The sequence below is a fragment of the Grammomys surdaster genome, unplaced genomic scaffold (genome assembly GCF_004785775.1).
Source record: "Grammomys surdaster isolate TR1022 unplaced genomic scaffold, NIH_TR_1.0 213, whole genome shotgun sequence".
Classification (NCBI taxonomy): Eukaryota; Metazoa; Chordata; class Mammalia; order Rodentia; family Muridae; genus Grammomys; species Grammomys surdaster.
Window position 1 is genome coordinate 2,700,600 of NW_021604658.1, and position 19,365 is coordinate 2,719,964.

Genomic DNA, 19,365 nt, shown 5'->3' on the forward strand with positions numbered 1-19,365 from the left:
CAGTTCCAAGCTCAGGTTACAGAGACAGCCCTGGGTAAACTCAATGGGTCACAAAGCAAAACAAAAATGTACTAATGTAGGGAAGGGATTTGTAGGAAGGAGGGGAGATTGGCAGGGGTGGGAGGGACTTAGGAAAGGTAGGAGGTGAGAGAATCCAAATGCATTATACTCATGCATGAAGTTGTCAAAGAACGTGTTTAATTAACAAAAGAAATGTACAAGTCATTTCTCTAAGCATCAAGATCAGAGTGTCTCAACAGGCTTCACTTCTCTCTGAGCCAACCACACCTGTGTTGACACAGTGACTCAGGAAAAATAAGAAGTCCACATTTTAGCACTATTGCCATGGCGGCGTGAGAACATGAGGAAGAGTGAGCCAGAAAAGTGGATAAGCAAATCGCCAGCCTCATGGCTCAGATGCCAGGCGACAGGAATTCCTGCCAAACCTCTGTGTTCTTAGTGCCAACAGTGTGAACACAGGAAGACTCCCATCCCGAATCAGAGCAATGTCTACCCTATGTTATGAAAAGCAACCATGTATCACTTTAATTTTTGATTGTTGCCATACTGAAATAGGGCTGCACTGTAGCTATCAGAGTGCTACAGGCAGGAGATTAAGTTAGGATGTACTTTTGTGTAGGAGTGTGTGTGTGTGTGTGTGTGTGTGTGTGTGTGTATGTGTTTGTGCGTACAGGTGCAAATGTGTATGGATGCATACGAATGGGGCCAGAGGTCAACATCAGGTACTTTCTTCAACTTCTATCCTACCTCGTTTTTGAAAGTGTCTCTCACTGCATCTAGAACTCAACTACCAAGCTAGTCCAGCCCCTAGCAAAGCTCCAGGCATCCTCCTGCCTCTGCCTCCCAAGTGCTGGAAGTATGGGCACCCATCACGATGCTGAACTTTTTACAAGGATCTGACCTCGAGCCATCATGGTTTTGTTTTTGTTTTTTAATATTTATTTATTTATCTATTTATCTATCTATCTATTTATTTATTTATCTATTTATTTATTTATTTATTTAATGTATAAGAGTACACTGTTACTCTCTTTAGACACACCAGAAGAGGGCATCAAATCCTATTGTAGATGGTTGGGAGCCACCATGTGGTTGCTGGGAATTGAACTCAGGACCTCTGGAAGAACAGTTAGCGTTCTTAACCGCTAAACCATCTCTCCAGATATAAAACTCAGGTTTTATAACAAGCACTTTACTGACTGAGCAATCTTTCCTGCCCTTTTCAGTCTTTTATTATTTTAAAGCTGCATAGTAAAATTTATAATATATTTAAAATATTGGGTGGAAAAAAAGTGAACTGAAGTGGGATAGCTATGATACCATTCATTAAAAAATTTAAAACTACACTAACCTGTGCTACATTAGTGATAAAGTAAATATTAAATATGCTAAATATTCAATACAAACATAAACTTAAATATATTTGATATCTATGATAAATATTTATAGTTATATTTGTCAATATATTTAATATGCACATATAAATATTTAATAAAACATTTATATTAGATATATTCATTAATGTAAATACTATATGATAGTATTAATATAGTGATAATGTAAATAAATTTATTTAATATAAATACTACATTAAATGTAGTAAATACAGTAAAATAGTATATAATAAGACACTATATATTGTTTATTGATTTGGAGATATGAATCAGGAAAAATAAATGGGACAGACTCATGCAGACCAAGTTGAGGACACTGGCTGGCCCCGGGGTCAGGGAAACGGAAAGTGGCAGGAGAGATACAAAAGGAATTTTATCTGAATCTGCAACGTTCTATTTTTTGAGAAGGAAAACCAAAGTCAAAACAGTCAAGTGTTAACATTGTTGAACTTATTCACTCAGCTTGTCTTAACTTTGGGAATGACTGGAATGATGTTGCTATAAGTGAGAATCTTGAGTCCCTGAAACTCTAGCCATCCTAGTAGGTGAGAAATGGAATCCAATGACAAGAAGTGGATGTGAAATAGCATCCAATGGCCACAGATGGCTATGAAATGGTACCCAATGAGCAGAGATGTTGAGCATCTTTCTCCATGAGCTCACTCTGAATTTAGTTTTTTTTTTTTCTGAATTGATGATTTATTTACATATTTTTATTCTCTGGTCCTGTTTTCACTTTCTTCATCATGTCCTTCCACGGACAAACTTGTCTTTCACTTGGGTTCCATGCATCTGATTCCCCTTTGATAGCTTGTGTCTTATCAGAGTTCATCACCAAACCCAAGTTCATAAGAATCAATGTCCAAGTTTTCTTCTCAGTTTCATGCATCTAGCTTACATTTGTGGTTTTGATCCTTTAAATATTTTCTGAAGATGGCATGGTCTCATTCTCTTGCATTAGATGCCCAGCAGTTGGTTCATTTTTGCACTGATAGTCTTGGCACACGTCATCTGGACTGTGGAGTCTCTGCGTTGGCCTATACATTTACGGCAGCACTGTACGTAAAAGTAAACAGGCTGTACAGAACAAACTGTAAAACCTTTCATCAGAACACGGGGTGGTTGTTGTTAGCATCATGTTGTTGTTAGCATCACATTGGACGTGTAGTAGTAACAGGGCCCCTCAGAGTCCACCTGACCAAACGGGATGCCCAGCTTTCTTATAAGTAACTCTAGATGGAATTTTAAATTATTTATGTTTTACATGGTTTGTTTGCTTTTGGCTTTCTGAGGCAATGTTTCTCTGTATAGTCCTGGCTCTTCTGGAACTCACTCTGTAGGTCCACCTACCTCTGCCTCCCGAGTGCTGGATGAAAGGCGTGCTCCGCCACCATCCGGCATTTACATTGCTTTTTAGCTTTCTTTTATGGAGAGCTGCCACGTTTTGCTCTATTCGGCATGTTTGCACAGCATGAAATCAAATTATTTTTCTCTTCTTTTTGAGATAGGGTCTTCCTACATAGCCCAGACTGGACTTGAACTCAGGTTCCTCCTGACACTGGAGTGCTAGGATTATGGGCCCAGTCTAGCTCACTGTATTTTTGCCTCTGTGAATTCAGAGAGCTGTCCCAGATTCACTCCACAAATACTCTGTGTCCACCTTGGTTGTTTGTCAGGAACTGCTAGTGACTTTCATACCCTAAGCTGAAAATGGAAAAGGTGTGTATGCACACTGATAAATGTCAAAGAACATGACACAGTTCTGTCATTACTTCAGCTGGACACTGTCGTGAGACCTACTGAGCTCTACCCTGAGCAGATCCATCCCTTAGGCAAGAACTCCATCACGTGTTCCTTGAATCTTCCAGAACTCTGTGATATTTGCAGAGGGGCAGAAGAAGAATATGCATCTGATAGAGTCCACGCTAGGCTTGGTAAATGAGCCTGAAACACAAACTCTTCTCTTTAGATACCCTCTTCTAAAAGAACAACAAAAACAAGCACACGGTCAACTAATTCTGTCTCAAAATTCATTGTGAAATGTACATTATATGGTAGCATCTGGTGAATACCAGAGTGTGATATGCACGAATGCCTTCCTGTGTGCTCCCTAACGGTTCCTGAGTGTACCCTTCACACAGAGCGCAGTCAAATGCAGCCTGGAGTGCGTTCCTGAACGTATAACACTAATTTCTTCCTGCCAGTTAGTCCTCTGATATAAGCACCTGTCTAGCTTTATCTGTTTCTTTAAATAAGTTTTATGTTGGTTTTAAAAAATGGGAAGTCCAGAAATAAAGATGGGGTTACTTCCATGGGAGTATAAAGTAGGAGGTATGAGTTGAACCCAAGGAGATAGGGGATGATTTTTTTTAAAAAAAAAGATTTACTTATTTATTTATTTCATGTATATAAGTACACTGTAGCTGTTTTCAGACACCATAAGAGAGCATCAGATGCCATTACAGATGGTTTTGGGCCACCATGTTGTTGCTGGGGATTGAACTCAGGACCTTTGGAAGAGCAGGCAGTGCTCTTAACTGTTGAGCCATCTTTCCAGTCCGATAGGAAATGATTTCGCCAAGAAACTGATAACTGAATGAGGTTTTCAAAGAGGATTTGGGATTTGATCAGATCTTGTCAGAGGATATAGGAGAGGTACAGGATACAAACAGACTGCACTCAAGGGATATAACCAATGTTAAATTCAAAACATTATTTTAATTTTTTATTTTTAAGTAAGTATGTTTGTGTTTGTGCGTGTGAGGGGTGCATTATATGCATGGAGGCATAGGTGTCTATAGAGGCCAGAGGCGTTAGGTTCCCTTGAACTGGAGTTCAAGGTGGTTGTGAGCTAGCGGGTATGTGTGCTGGGAATTGAACTCAGGTCCTCTAAAAGAGCAGTATGCACTCTTGACTGCTGAGCTGCCTCTCCAGTTCCCAAGATAGATTCTTAAACTCACCCACCACCCCTTCTGGGTGTTTTCGAATCACAGGCATATTTTAGACGAGAAACTCATCTGTTGTTCCGTTTATTGTCCTTTCCCTCAGAAAAGCAATTGTTAATGCCTCTGAAGAAGCTGATCTTATGATTTTTAAAAACATGCATACCAGGGCTGGAAGTGTGTAGCTCAGCTGGTAGAGTTACCTGGTATACACAAAGCCCTGGGTTATGGTCCCCTAGCACCGCATACATGGGGCATGGTGGTCCACAGATATAACCCACCACGTGGGATGTGGAGCTAGGAGGAAGTAAAGTTCAAGGTCATTCTCAGCTACACAGTGAGCTGCGGCCAGACAGGTCTAACCCCATCTTAACAGACACAGGAGAAGGCCAGTCTACACCTAGTACACCCAGCTGACCTTCCACTATGAACTATGAGAGGGTGGGCAAGTCTTTGTATTGTGTGCATGTGCATGTGTGTGTGTGTGTGTGTGTGTGTACACGCATGCATGCTTGCACAAATGCCCATGCTTATACGTGTGGAGGTTAGAAGTCAACATGGAGCCCCTTTCTCTACCGAGCTTCTCATTATACTGCTGCTGATTTTTATCACTGTGTGGAAGCCTTTGAATTTCTCTGCTCTTGCTTTTTCAGGTACAAAATCCGAGCAGCAACGAACGTGCAGTGAGGGGCAAATGAAGTAATCCAGAAACTAGCTTCATCTAGTCCACCACTCACTGAGTTTTCGTTCATTAATTACTCACTTTGTTGTTGCTATAACGCTCCATCAGACTATCACCAGAAATGAAAAAACAAACAAAACAAAAAACACCTTCCCATGAACATTTGGGATCTGTCCTGCAGTTAATTCAGATTATTCTGGCCGTTTGAGAACTCCCACTTTTCTCTTAGGCTCCACTCACTGTTAGCAACAGCCCCAGAATGAATCTGTTAACATAAGCAAATAAAGTGACCTGCTCCCGCCTCAAAGTCAGTGCTAGTCATAAATAACCGGAGAGTTATTTAAACGCAGATAGACTGCCTCCATAATGGGGTGCTGTCTATAAATCAGGAAGCAAAACAAACAAATAAAAGGCCCATTAATCTGAGGAGCTGACAAAGTTGTGCTTTCAAAGCCTACAGTGGGCATTTTCAGGAGCACTAACAAAATGTGTGCCCAGAGGAGGATGGGTACAGCTGGGGATGTCTGATTGAGGTGGGTTTAGAGGTGCTGGACCACAGGGCCAAGCAGTTTCACTCCCAACAAAGACAAGCTGGCTGTTTTCTAGTGAGTGAGCAAAGTCCCCAGGCACCATAGAGCTTTTCCTTTCCACCTCACAAAAGTGCCAGGGAGGGGAGGCGAGAGGCGGGGCTTTGGGAAGGATGCCTTAGTGCGAGGCTGCCATCTACAGCCTTAATGAAACAACAACGAAAAGAAGCATCAAGCCTCTGCCTGTCCAGTCAGCATCAGGGTTAATCTCATTAGCCCTCTCCAAGATCTCTCTCTCTCTCTCTCTCTCTCTCTCTCTCTCTCTCTCTCTCTCTTATGAATTCCCCGGTACTATCTGAACTTCCCTGTAAGGAAACCCCCACAAAGATGTCACCACAGTTCTGTGGCAAGCCGCATTACTACAAACACCATGGCTAAGCCTGTGTGATGGTGAGAGCTTACGCTGGAGTGTAGTCACAGAATAGTCAAGTCAGGCACGGTCAGAATTTACCCACAACTCCCTGGACATCCCTGACTCCCTGGATATCAATTTTACCTTTCCCCTTCTTAAACTGACAGCAAACAGAGGGAAAGAGGGCCTCGTCATTGTTCTAGAAGGTCATGCTACTTCAGAGGGAAAGAGGGCCTCGTCATTGTTCTGGAAGGCCATGCTACTTCAGTGGTGAGCACAAGACTGACCTGTCAATCATGTGCGTGAAACAGGACACTTCCAGAAATAACATGTCTACTATTTATAGCCTCTGACTTATTCCCTCTACTTCTGGTCCATTCTCCATCCCTCTGTCCCCTGTGTAGTTTATCTTATTATTACTAATTATTTTCTTTTTTATATAAATTTAATTATCATACTTAAATTTCCTATTCCGTATCCCCCATCCCCAGTTTCTCCTACTCCTTACTGTGGACCTTCTTATTTTCTTCATGCTAAGTCTGCTTCTCATATATCTCTCTGTTCACTGAAGAATATCAAAACTTAGTATTTATGATCTCTGCAAAGCACCACAAATTGGGTCAGCTCATTTCTACCTGTGTATCTTAGATTCGGAGTTTAGCTACATAGCTTGGGAGATGGCTCAGTCAGTGGCTAAAGCACCAGGGAAGCATGAGGACCAGAGTTCAGAACCCACAAATCCACATAAAGCTGGATGTGGTAGCTTGCATCTGCAATCCCAGAGCTCCTACAAGATTGAGAGCCCTAGGAACTCCTGGGCTAGCTAGCCTGGTGTCTGCAGCAGGGAATAACAAAGAGACCCAGTCTCAAACAAGATAACAGGAAAGGACTGACACTCAAAGTTCCAAAGTTGTCCTCTGACCTAAATGCATGCAAACGTGCACTTACACACACACACATACACACACACACACACACACACACACACACACACGGGAGGGGGGCACTCAAGCACACCCAATTTTTTTCTTTTGTTTTGTTTTTTAAAGCTACTACCTTTTAAAACTCAAAGATCTCAGAAAATTTGTAAAAAGATCCCGAGCTCACTGATGTTTGTAGTGACAGGACACTCTCCCTGACAGGATGTCATACATGTTACCTAACACGGGTCTATGCTCCTTTGAGAGAAAATAAGACAAGACAGGGATGGGTTTCATAGCCTCTTCATGGCCGTCATGCAAGAACACCTAAGGGCAGAGGTTCCCGGCACTCTTGAGGCCATACTTAGTTCCTATCAAGAGTATCAGACCATCATCTGTTATAAAGTGGCTAATATTTTCTCAGATTGAAGCAATAAAAACAACTTATGACCATCCATCCATTCATGGTCATAAGAAAATGAGATATACTGAACAGTTTACTTAGCGTTAAGAAAAAGGGTTTTGTCTGATTTTAAAATTGTTCCATTTTAAAATACAAAGTACCTATTACGACGAGGCAGACATTTAGTATACAAATTATTTGCTTATGAAAGGAAAATGCCAAGGATATGTTTGCCAGCAACTTTATTGCAAAGTAGAAAAATCCAGCTAATGCTTTCATTAGTATCTTATAAAATACTTAGGATAGCATATAAATATTTCAGCAGTTATTACATTTTGAATCATATCTGTGCTTTTCAAGACATGAGCAGGATTTTTTTGCTTTTACTTTGCAAGGCTTCACGAGAAAATATAATTAATATCCTTACCCCAGATGCTTGTCTGTGGGGATGGTTTTACTAGGGTATGGTTTTATTTGGATGTGATTTGTTTTTTCTGTGCTGAGGGTAGAACCCAGTGCCTCATGAATCCTAGGCATGAGTTCTACTGCATTTCTTCCTATCTGCCCACCCTGGACATGGTATTTTTTTTTTTAAAAAAACTATCCACTAAAATGATAAGAAAACCCCAAAATGTCAAATAACTATTTCAAGTGAGTTCATTTAAATTGTATTTAAAATGTGTCCAGAAATACAGCGCTCTCCTCAGCATCTTGCTCATATTAACCAAGTACATTAATTTTTTATTTATTATGTAAATGGCAAAGACTTCCAGGTAAGATTTGGTAGGTGGTAGATTTGCAGTTAAAACCAAATATGCACCTGTATGAAGATCCAATTATTTCACCAACCCTGAACAGTTTACAACCAACAAGGTCTTAAATGGAAAACAACCCACGTACAAGGCTAAGTTCAACACACAAAGCAGGCACTTGGAGCATTGTCTAGACTTTTCATTTTGTGTTTTAAAAATATATCTTTGGTGGTGTGAAGAGGCCAAAGGCCATGGAATTATACTCTTGCAGGGGGGAATTTTATGATAGATGAACCATGTCTCAATATGACTATTTTTAAGAACATATCTAACTAAAATCCTGTTAGAAAATAGCATATAATTTTTTCCTTGCTAACACCATATTTAAGAGTATATTCAAAAGGGAAATAAGCAAGTGTTAACTGCAGCCCAGAGGAGATGACACTATCTGTTTACAGTAGTGAGTCCTCTGACCTGTAATTACAAAGCTCCAATCTTGATCCTAAATATTTGTGTGAAAATTCCCACTGAAACCAGAGACCCATTCACTGCAAAGCCCAGGCTATCATTTGGCCCAATCTGCCTTATAGTTCTATTTTTGAAGGATTTCTTGTTATAACATTCATCTGCTTTTGTTTAACTGACAAAAGGACCAGGTGAAGGTTACGGTCTCATCATAATTTTAAAAAAAAAAGTAACTGTGTATAGAAACGGGAGTCACCAACTACCACGGGATAGATTTAGACTCAGTGACAGCTCCTGGAAGTAAGAGTTGCAGGCAGTGTCCACGTGGAGTTTAAAGGGAGCACATAGAAGAATTATTCTATTCTGGAAAAATGGTTCTGATAGGATCAGGGAATTAGAGTCAAGGACGATCTAGTTAAATCCAATGCCCTTCTTGGTAAAGAAATAGAGTCCAAACAGGTAGTTTGCCCTAGGTCACAAGAAAGAACGAGACGGGGAGGTCTCTTGTTTCCTGACTTTTACTGGCTTTTCATTCTTTTGATTTCCAGAGCAGTGGATCTAAACCTTCCTAACACTGCAACCTTTAAACTGTCTCTCATGCTGTGCTGACCATAAAATTATTTTCGATGCTACATCATAACTGTAATTTTGCTACTGTTATGAATCATAATGTAAATATCTGTCTTTTCTGATGATGGTCTTAGGTGAGCCCTGTGAGATGGGTGTTTGACTCCCAGGTCGAGAAGCCCTTCTCTAGTCTATCATGTGTTGAAATAAAAACATCCTCAATTTACAAACTACATATTATAGCTCTTCATGCCCAACAGGTGCTTGTAATGTAACATACTGTAAATTATCTTCCATTTTAGAAAACCTTTTGTCTCATACGGGAGTTTCATGAGAGATTTTGTAATTAATTTCACAACACAATTGGGCTTGGGATTAGAGGGAGGGGTTAAGGAAAAGGGTCAGACACCAGCCGAATTTGCTCCCAGAGCTTATCACCCACATGCAATCAGGAGTCTCAAAACTCATGTGAACTGGATTCGAGACGAACAATACAGCAGAACACTACAGAGTGTGAACTGGAAGAAAGGGAACATTCCAGAAAAAAAATCCACACTTGCTATCTAAAGCCATTGAAAACACGTTTATACTTTGACCCAGAAATTCTGTCTGGGAACCAATTATATCAATATAAACTAAGATCCGTACATAGAATTCTGCAAAGAAATCCTCATGGCAGCATTTGCTAAGGTAAAGTTTGGTAAATAAAGGAATAGTTAAGAACATCATGGACGTTATTATTATTGCAACTAATAAAACTTTAATACAAAATATGTGTGCTATAGTGCTATGTTCAAATTATTCACATGGTGTGCTTTTCTTAATGTAAAAACACACATAGGAAAATATGGCAGTTGTTTTAGGATATCAAGATAGGAATGGGTTTTGTTATAGCCCCTTTATTGATGGGAAATGTATATTGTTTTGATAATGGAAACATTTATAATAAATATTACTACTGAAGCAAGCATAGAACAAGCTAGTCCATAAAACAAAACAAAACAACAACAACAAAACTGAAGCCTTAGAGTATAACCACACAGGCTTCAGGACTGTGTACACCACACACTGAATGCCATCATTTCTCTGGCGCTGCCTGCCTAAGGCTTCTCTTTACAGAATCAGGGACGATTGAGACCTCGGATGAAAGTTCTTTGAGAGCCTACAGAATACCATTCACTCTTGTGTTTATAAATATATCTGCAATTCCTTTGGTTTGCTTCGTTGGCTAGTATCAATTAAAATTAAACTGCATACATCTCCCAAACTCAGTTCAGGTAGAAGGGCTGCCCCGGGCTGAGGCTTTCCAAATTTAAGGCAGCCATGTTTTCTCCGTGTGCTGTGGCAGCATTTAAACACAAACAACAGCAGGAAGAACAACAGCCCCTCCCTTCCACAAAACCCCTTACTAATGAGATTGTGACACCCGTGTGTAAGGACAGCAAACACCTTGAATGGGCTAAAAGGTTAATAAAATACCACGCTGACCAAGAAATCAAGGTCTCTTGAACTTTTAAGCCAAATAGTCTTCATGCACTTGAAAATTTTTCAAGGGGAATTTCAAATCGCTGCCTCTCACCTTTGGAGAAAGTCCCTCTACTGCGTACACTTTGCAATAATAAGGCCCGAGAGAAGAACATGCTGTTCCTGTCAGCGAGGTTCATGCTCCCTCATTTGAAATGCCGAAGGATCCCTTCCTGACCAGGTCTAAATGAGACAAGCATGAAGGCAAACTGACAAGCCTGAGTTTCTGCTGTCAGAGATTTGCGCGTCAATCAGCGAGACTCCAGATGGCATCTGTTTTCAGTGACCACGTCACTCACCATCAACATCACATTAAATCCGGGCAGTAAAAATGGGATCTTCCCCCATATTCACAAGCAGCCGATCTCTGATTTCATCCCCAGGCCTCTCTTGCTGGGACCCAAACACAGTGCAACAGTGTCTCCTGCTGCTTAATTGCAAGGCTGACACATACACTTGGGAGGGACACTTCCTGGATTTCATCCTCCGCGGCACTTGGCAGCGGTCCAGCGTGTGCTTTCTCTCCATTCAATCACAGTGCGCTTTACATCTTGCCCTGCTCATCTGAAAGTGCAAGAATACCATTCTCTGTGGTATCAGAACCCGTCTATCATCAAGCAATTTTGACTGCTCGTCCTTTTGATTTTTCTCATATGTTCGTGTCCACATTTCCTCGCTCAGCCTCCAATCCTCACTGGGAACAAGCAACACAAGAGAGCCGGGTTGTCTTAGCCACAGAGCTACCTGAAGTGGAAGGTGTAGATAGAAAGTACATGGTGTTAGGATGTGTTCTTACCGTCTCACAGGCTCAACAGTCCACGGGAACTCTTTCTGGAAGAGAGCCACGACAACCGCAAGAATGCAAGTTTCCGTCTTTGTATGACTTCAGAGCCTCGGTACAAGAAAGAACTGTGTGCCTGGGGGTAATCAGCTCGAGCGTCTATCTTCCTCTGAGGCAATTTTGCAAAATCCAGAGTGACAAAAAGAAGTTCTGACTTCTGACATCACTGAATAATTTCAGAGGCACTGTTTGAATCAGTTTCCTTTTCCCAGAAATAAATCCAGTATGTCTATGCTCCGCACCATATGTCCAAAATGCATTAGAAATTGGATGGATGAGAAAAAATGGTTTTAAAAGAGAGAATTAAAAACCGGGGAAGGAAGAAATTCACATAGAAAATTATACTTTTGCCTCAATGCCCTTTTTCCCCTCCTCCAAAAATATCTGGTTATTTTTCCCCCTAATCTTTTAAGATCTGCTCCTGGAGGGTGGATAGATTTCATTGTCTTGACTTTGAGGAAAGATAAGCAGAGTACACTCATCTCAGTTGCCAAACTAGCTGCTCCCAGAGTACAAAGTATAGTTTGTTACAGTTACAGATGTATTCAGAGTCAGCAGAGGAAAGTGTCTGCCTTCCTGTGATCTCCACAGGACTAATGAGGTAGTTAGGGTATAGGAGGAAATGCAGTCTACTGAGACCTTCTGTTCCCTGAGAAGCAAAACAGAGGCTGGGGTGGAGCTTGGTGGGTTTAGTGCTTGCTTAGTAGTTATGGGGCCTGGGTTCAATCCTGGCACAGTGGAACAGCCGTGGTAGTATGGACCTATAATCCCAGCACTAGGGAGGCAGAGACAGGAAGGTCATCCTTGGCTACATGTCAAGTTCAAGTTCAAGGCCAACCTGGGTTGTCTGAGACCCTGTCTCTTTGCCCCCAACCCACAAAAAAAGAAACAAACAAAATAATTCTTAGCAGCAAGATGGAGCTTGGATCCAGATTCCAGCCGCTTTCTGCTGGTCTATTGTGTGTTGGAATCAAGACAACTTGTCTTGAACTATTCCTCAATCTTTCCAAAGCATGTGCTTGCCTCTAGATCAGGGCCAGCTAGCATATGAGTTTGCCTCGACCTTGCTGGAGGTCTTCCAGTCCACTCACAGACATGATCAGAGGCTTTCCATCCTTAAAAACTCAGCAGCCACACACATTGGAGAGTGTTATGAGTCATCTTGTGCACTGTTTCTGCACCGGGCATGACAGTGGATCACAACTGAGGAAGATAATTCAACTGTTTCCAACTTGAGACTGTGGAAGTATGGACATGTTTTTCTTCTGAATACCGTACTCTTTCTTCCATTTACTGGCTTAAGCCTAATACATTTTGATGACTCAGTTTGAGTGAAAGACAGACATTTTCAGTTTGAATAAGATTTACCCTTCCCTTTAGCAGTTTTGTTTCCTCTCCTACAAAGAACGGCTCTTTTATCCTCAGAGGCCATCTTTCATGTTTTGAGTAGAAAGGCCGTTGGGCTAATCTCCAGGTTAGGAAAGGATATGATCCATTGGTTTCAACAGGAATGCTAACATCACCCGCTCTTAGAGCGGATGATAACTGCTTATGTCTGCTGTAGACACAGTGAGATCTTCCATTACCATTACTATTAGTGTGTTTGCTCTTGCAGTTTGATCTCTGAGCTCTACCCCCACAATCCTCTAAATAAACAACGCAAAACTCTGTCCCCCAAGGACCTGTGGGTGAATCCATTTTTCATTCCCCTCCATTTTTTTGAATACTTTAAGCCTACCCCAAGAATATAAAATGTTTTAAAAGTAGAAATTAGAATGGAGTGACAGAGAAACCCGTAAAACATTTTGAAATGTATGTACTGTGGTTCCCCGGCCCTGGAAAGAGGTAGTATGTAAGACACAAGGACCTTAAACTATAGTGACACAAGGAAGTAGAAAGAAAAGAAATGCTAGTGCAACTCAGTAACAGAAAACAAGGACCTTCTGGGAAATGGGGGTCACTCTTTGGATAGAAGGTTCCTCCTTCATTCAGCTTGCTGACTATCGGGCTTAATCCTCAGTAGCCGGCCTCTTTGTGCTGCTAGCCCTCAGCAAGATGGAGGTGTTGGGATATCTGACAAATGAGAGAGAGAGAATGGATGGGCAACTGTCGAGTTGGGAAGAGGGGAGAGCGTGTCCTTCGGTATCTGTAAAGAAGGCCTGGGCTGAGGGAGATGGCCCACTTGGTGAAAGCCATGAGGCATGAGGTTTGAATTCCCAGCACTCACTACAGTTGGGTGGACACAGAAGTGCTCATCCACAAACTACTGCTCCTCCAAACGGATGGTGTGTAGATGCAGGAGGACCCTCAAACCCACAGGCCAGCTAGCCCAGTACTAACAGCAGCAAACAAGAGACCAAGAGACTCTGTCTCAACAAAGTAGAAGGTGGGACAAACTCCTGAGATTGTCCTCTGACTGCCACACATGTATGTACACACACACACACACACACACACACACACACTTTAAAAATAATTTTAAAAAACCCTAGGTAGATTTCAGTTAATTTTATTTTCTATTTGTGTGTGTGAGAGAGAGCCTAACCATTGAACTATCCCTCCAGTCCCCTTAGGTAGATTCTTCGAGTTTGAGAACTTTATTTCTAGTGGATCTTAAAGTTTTGTTTAAAATAATTTGCAGTGTTTTTCTATAGAAGGCTTATTCAGTCCATGCAAATAGTAGTTACAAGGGAAAGAACATATTGTTTCTCTATGTGTATTAGTTTTGTTTTTTTAACCTTCAGCACATTTGGAAAACCGCAAAGGAAGCTGATCTTGCTGAGAGGGAACACATTCGGAGTCCTCACTGGCATCAGGATAAGCAACATGCCCAGGTTGTGTTTCTTGAGGACAATACAGCAGAATATCACGGCATATGCTACCCATTTGTGAGCAAGTACGTGCATCTGCGTCAGTATCAGACAGTTTGTTGGACCCTGAGGCAGGATTGTAAGTGATGTACAAACAAGGCAAAAAAATGAGGGAACCATTTAAAAAGCACACCATTAGAGTCAGAAGAAAAACACCACGCCGGCGGTGAGCGTCTACATAAAACACACCACCTTGTGGAATGAAAGATAACCGCTTTCCTATGTTCTGCCTCTTGTGAATGATGTCATCACTGTGATTATATGAAGAAGAAACTTCTTAGCTCCAGATGGCAACCATCCCCTCCCTCTGTGAAGTACTAGAATTCATAAGCGAGCATAATTTTCGTTCAATTCAATTGTACAAAAACACATTGCCATTTTCCGCTAAGGGTAGATGAGCACACTGCTTTACCCCGTTACTCCAGGCTTTGCTAATGTATTTTTCTGTGTGATTCATTCTTTCAGAACCACTATCATACTTAAAACCAGTGCAGACTGGTGGGGACCTTGTTTCTATTTGCTTCTAGGACAGCTTAGAGATGTAAAAACAATGTTTAAAACTTTCTTGTATTCACCTCAGATACTGGTCTGTATCTCCAGCCCTTGCCACTGGACGACTGAGTAATTTTGGAGAACTGTTTGCTGTCATTCATACACTAAGTCATGAATGGTCTTGAAGCTGACCATTCCCAAGATACTTTGGATTGAAAAATCATACGACTCAGAGTCTTCATTCTTAAACTTAGGAACCCAAGACCTAGAAAGCTTAATTAAATCACCTGAGGTTACACCGGCAGTGAACTGCTGAGCTGAGATGGAGACCCAGGCTTTGTCTACCTCCCCAGGTAGCTTCTAATATATGACATAATGCTATTTAAAAGAAGAGTGAATTTTAAATGGTCTTTCCAGATAGGCGAGGTCATTACTCTACTCTCTCTCAAATGCCACCTATCCCTTGTAATTTTTATATTTCATGTTTTAAAATTGATGATAAATCTTACTCAGTTGGAAACAAAGTCATTTTATCCACGCTTTAAGTGTGATTTAAAAAAAAAAAAGAAAACACCATGCATTTGACTTTGATATTTAGTCTGTTGTGTGTCTATTTTTAAGACCAAGATAATGGAAATACTTCTGACTTTTCCATTAGCTATAAAAGCAATGTATTTCCTTCAAGATGAGAAAACAATCCATGTATTTAATCTGTTGCACATATGAATTCTGTCAGACACTTGGTGAATCTAAAATATATAAGGCTGATGACAACTATCTTGCATTTCTAATTGAGAGAGCTTTAAATAATTGTGCAAAAGCCATGTTCAGTGTGTACTGTGATGAAGAAGCCCCGATAGTGGGCAGGGATCTTTCAGTGAGGCTGTTAATAAAGTCCAATTTCTAGTTAGTAATGCAGTCAGCTGCAACCCATGTGTGTGTTCTATCCCGTGCAAGAAGGTTGCATGAATTTGATACAAGTGATTTGAGAAAGCAGACTGTGTTGTTAAAATCCATACAGGCTGATATTTAAATAACAACAATAAACACATCTTTGCTTTGGTACTATTCCACAGAAGAACAGCCCACGAAAGAACTTTCTGCAATGTTGAGCACATGAGGCTCCCTTCTTTGAGAAAGTTTTAAATAGCAATTAGAATACCATTTGCACCATTTCCTTTGTTTAAAAATGGGCATAAAATTAAGAAAAGATGCTTCTTGTCCGATTCATAAATGGTAAACAAGATGTCCTCAATCCTCAGATGAATCTAATAATAAAATAATAAGCAAAGAACACTAGTTTTCTTTCTTTCTTCCTTTCTTAAATCTTTCTTTCTTTCTTTCTTTCTTTTTAACACCAACCAGTCATCGTGTTGTTTATTCTGAAACTCTGAGTGCAGGGAAAGTGCTTTCTGTTGTGGGCACCATGAATACCTTCTTCTATCTAAGGAGGACCACTCTGGGTTTAACAGGTGTTCCAGTTAACTGGCTTTTTTCCCCCCTCAAAATAGACTGCAATTTTTCTTGTACTAAAATTCTTCAAATCTAAAAATCTTAAAGTTCTTAACTGAAAATCTTAAAACTGCCAAGAGGTAAGAAGAGGTGGGGAGGTCTGAGAGGGAGTCCGGGATGCTGCCTAGTGGGTGAATAATTGAAAATATTTATACAAAGTAGCCGAGCAATGATGAGGTAACGTCACAGGGATGAGGCAGTGTCAGGGCTGCCTAACTTGGTCAGGCTTCCAGAGGACGAAGCTCATCCATTCTTGTGCTGATCTGTGCCTTCTAGGCTTCTCTGGAAGCTTAAACAACTGAAGGTGCTGAAGGCTAAGCAAGAGTGTGCAGGAGTCTCAGCTCGTCCTCATTCCCACCTGTGAGAAGCTGGCAGCCCGTCATGTGTTGCTACACTAGCATAGAAACTGAATCCTGGGATGCTGTAGACTGTATGCAAGGAAGCTCAGCGTCTTGCTTCGGCTAACAGTGCCTGGAGGATATGGGCTGGCAAATAAAGCAGGCTCTTCCGGTGGCCTCATGGCTCTGCTACTCTTTTCAGTCTCCTCACAGGAAACTTTATTCTAGAATGGTCTTGCCACCCACTCAGACACAGTCCAGTCTGATCACAGCACAAGAAGCCAATCTGTCCAAGGAGTTGGTGCCCACCTTACTCCCAGACCACACTCCAGTTTGGGGATTGAGACTCGGCATTAGGCAAGGTTGTAACTGAAAAGAACTATCCTGCCTTCATATTACCTCAAGTCTGCTGGGTCTCTGGAGCTTGGTGGGGCTTGTAGCCATTGCAAGCCAGGCCACAATTCCTGTCCACCCAAGACCTGGTCCTAAGTCCATGTAACAGAAGGGGGAGGGGCGGTCTTGCAGACCTCAGGTGTGGTTTGAGCCTGGTGTCCTTACAGATGAATCACATGGCTGCCACCACAGCAGTAGTGTCTATGTTACATCAGCAAAACAAAATATGACTCGAATTTCCTTAAACGGGAGCCATTGAGATTGCCTGAATCAACAGCTTTCTCACGTTTTACACCTCACGTTAGCAGACTGGTTCCCCAGAGCAATCGCAAAAATCTGCGCAACATCGGCACAAAGGTTGTGGCACAGATGCCAACAGATGTGTAGGTGACAAACTTGTAAGGGACTTCAATCTCTAGTCTTCGCCTGGCCTCCTTGTTCCTCGTAGCCACCTTGAACCATGCGAATAATACCTGCAGGGAGAGGTCTTGCACCAGTTGGCAAACTAAGAGGATCAACATGATCCCCACCATAAATTTGGTCAGACCTAAAACCAGCATGTCAGTGGTAAGGGGTGGGATGTTCTGAATCACAGGAAGAGACAGGGTGGGCTTGGACACGAGCTGGAAGAAGTGGTTGATCCAGAATCCTAGGGTCACTCCAGCCCCAGCAGCCACGATGGTGGTGCTGTCCGCCCTGGTTGGGCTGTAGTAGTCAGACACAGGGTAATTGTAGCACAGGAGGAACAGCACAACGATGACACACACAAGGAAGAGGGAGCTGGCGGAGTCCAGGGAGTCGATGAGGGTCCAGTCAGGGTAGGTCAGGGCGATGAGGACTGCAGTGATCAGAACACCACCCAGGACATCCAGGACCGTGTGCATCCCTGTGTAGAGTCTGCTGAGACACACCAGTGTAGGGAACACCATAGCCATTGTCAGACCTAAAATAAAAGGGTACTGGTACTGGTCCACGGTAGAGATGACGAGATAAAGGAAATGGCGGTGGGCGCCACGGCGTGGGTGGGTGGATGGCATTCCATATTCTGCAATCACTCTCTTCTCAAGTTTCACAACGGGAGGAGAGGAAGGCCGGGGCCACTTCAGGATGTTCTTGGCCACCTGGCCAATGTACATCACCAAAACCCATATCACGACCAATCTTCTGAACAAATAAGGGTCGATATTCCAGTGGGTAAATGGGAGAAACATGATGTAGAACACTTCCTGACCCAAAGTGGCTGAAAACCGGAACAGGTAATAGTAGAAATAATTCTTCACAACATGCTTCTCTCCAGAATCTTCCCGCGCTGGGAAGAGCGCTGGAAGTGCGCTGCGAACAGTGAATCCCGCAGGCTCCGCAGCAGCTCGGCCAAGCGCATCCGTGCGCCCTGGCCTCTTGTTCCGCAGCCCGATGCTCCCAGCACAGGGCGGGCGGGGCATGGCGCCCGCCAACAGGTGCGCCCACTAGTTTTCTTTTTAAGGAAAATGTGTACATTTGGATCACGGTAAGTCTCTCTCTCTTATTAAGGTTGGCTTGGTCCAGCCTGTATCATCATTAACATATATTCATGTGGCTCTGTTGGTATAGCGCTTGCTTAGCATGTGCCAAGGCCCAGGTTTGAGCGCCAGCATGTTAAAGTGGGTCTTTATGGTGGTGGACAACTGTAATTGTAGCACTTGTGGAGGTAGAGGGGGAGGGGCAGAAATTCAGGGTCACTGTTTAAGATCCTATCTCAAAGACAAAATAAACCAAAAACTGTTAATAATTTAAACGGGGATTTAAAAAACAGATTTATTTATTATGTATCCAGTGTTCTGCTGTATGTATGCCTGTGGGCCAGAAGAGGGCACCAGATCCTATTACAGATGGTTATAAGCCACCATATGGTTGTTGAGAACTGAACTCGGGACCTCTAGAAGAGCAACGATCTCTCTCTCTCTCTCTCTCTCTCTCTCTCTCTCTCTCTCTCTCTCTTTAAATTATGACTTTTTACTCACTCCTTCTGGATCCTAACTAGAATTTTAAGAAGTGAACTAGACTATGTATGTAAGGCATGGCATGCATTGTCTTGGATACCTACTGTGTAAGGCAACGTCTACTTCTAACAGTAAGACAAAAAAAAAAAATTAAGATGAGGTCTCGTGTATCTCAGCCTAGTCTTGAACTTGCCATGTAGTCAAAGATAACCTCGAACTCCTGATCCTCCTGCTCTACTTCTCCCGATGCCGGAATCACAGGTGTGTGTCAGCACCTTTGCCAAAGCTTATTTCTTACTATCAACGGTGACTGAAAGTCTGAGAGAGATTG

The 19,365-nt window shown here is 42.1% G+C and overlaps 1 pseudogene; it reads right to left on the bottom strand.

Moving 5' to 3' along the window:
* Window positions 1–17,351: 17,351 nt before the first annotated feature.
* LOC114625054 lies at window positions 17,352–18,436 on the bottom strand (annotated as a pseudogene).
* Between the last annotated feature and the right edge of the window lie 929 nt (window positions 18,437–19,365).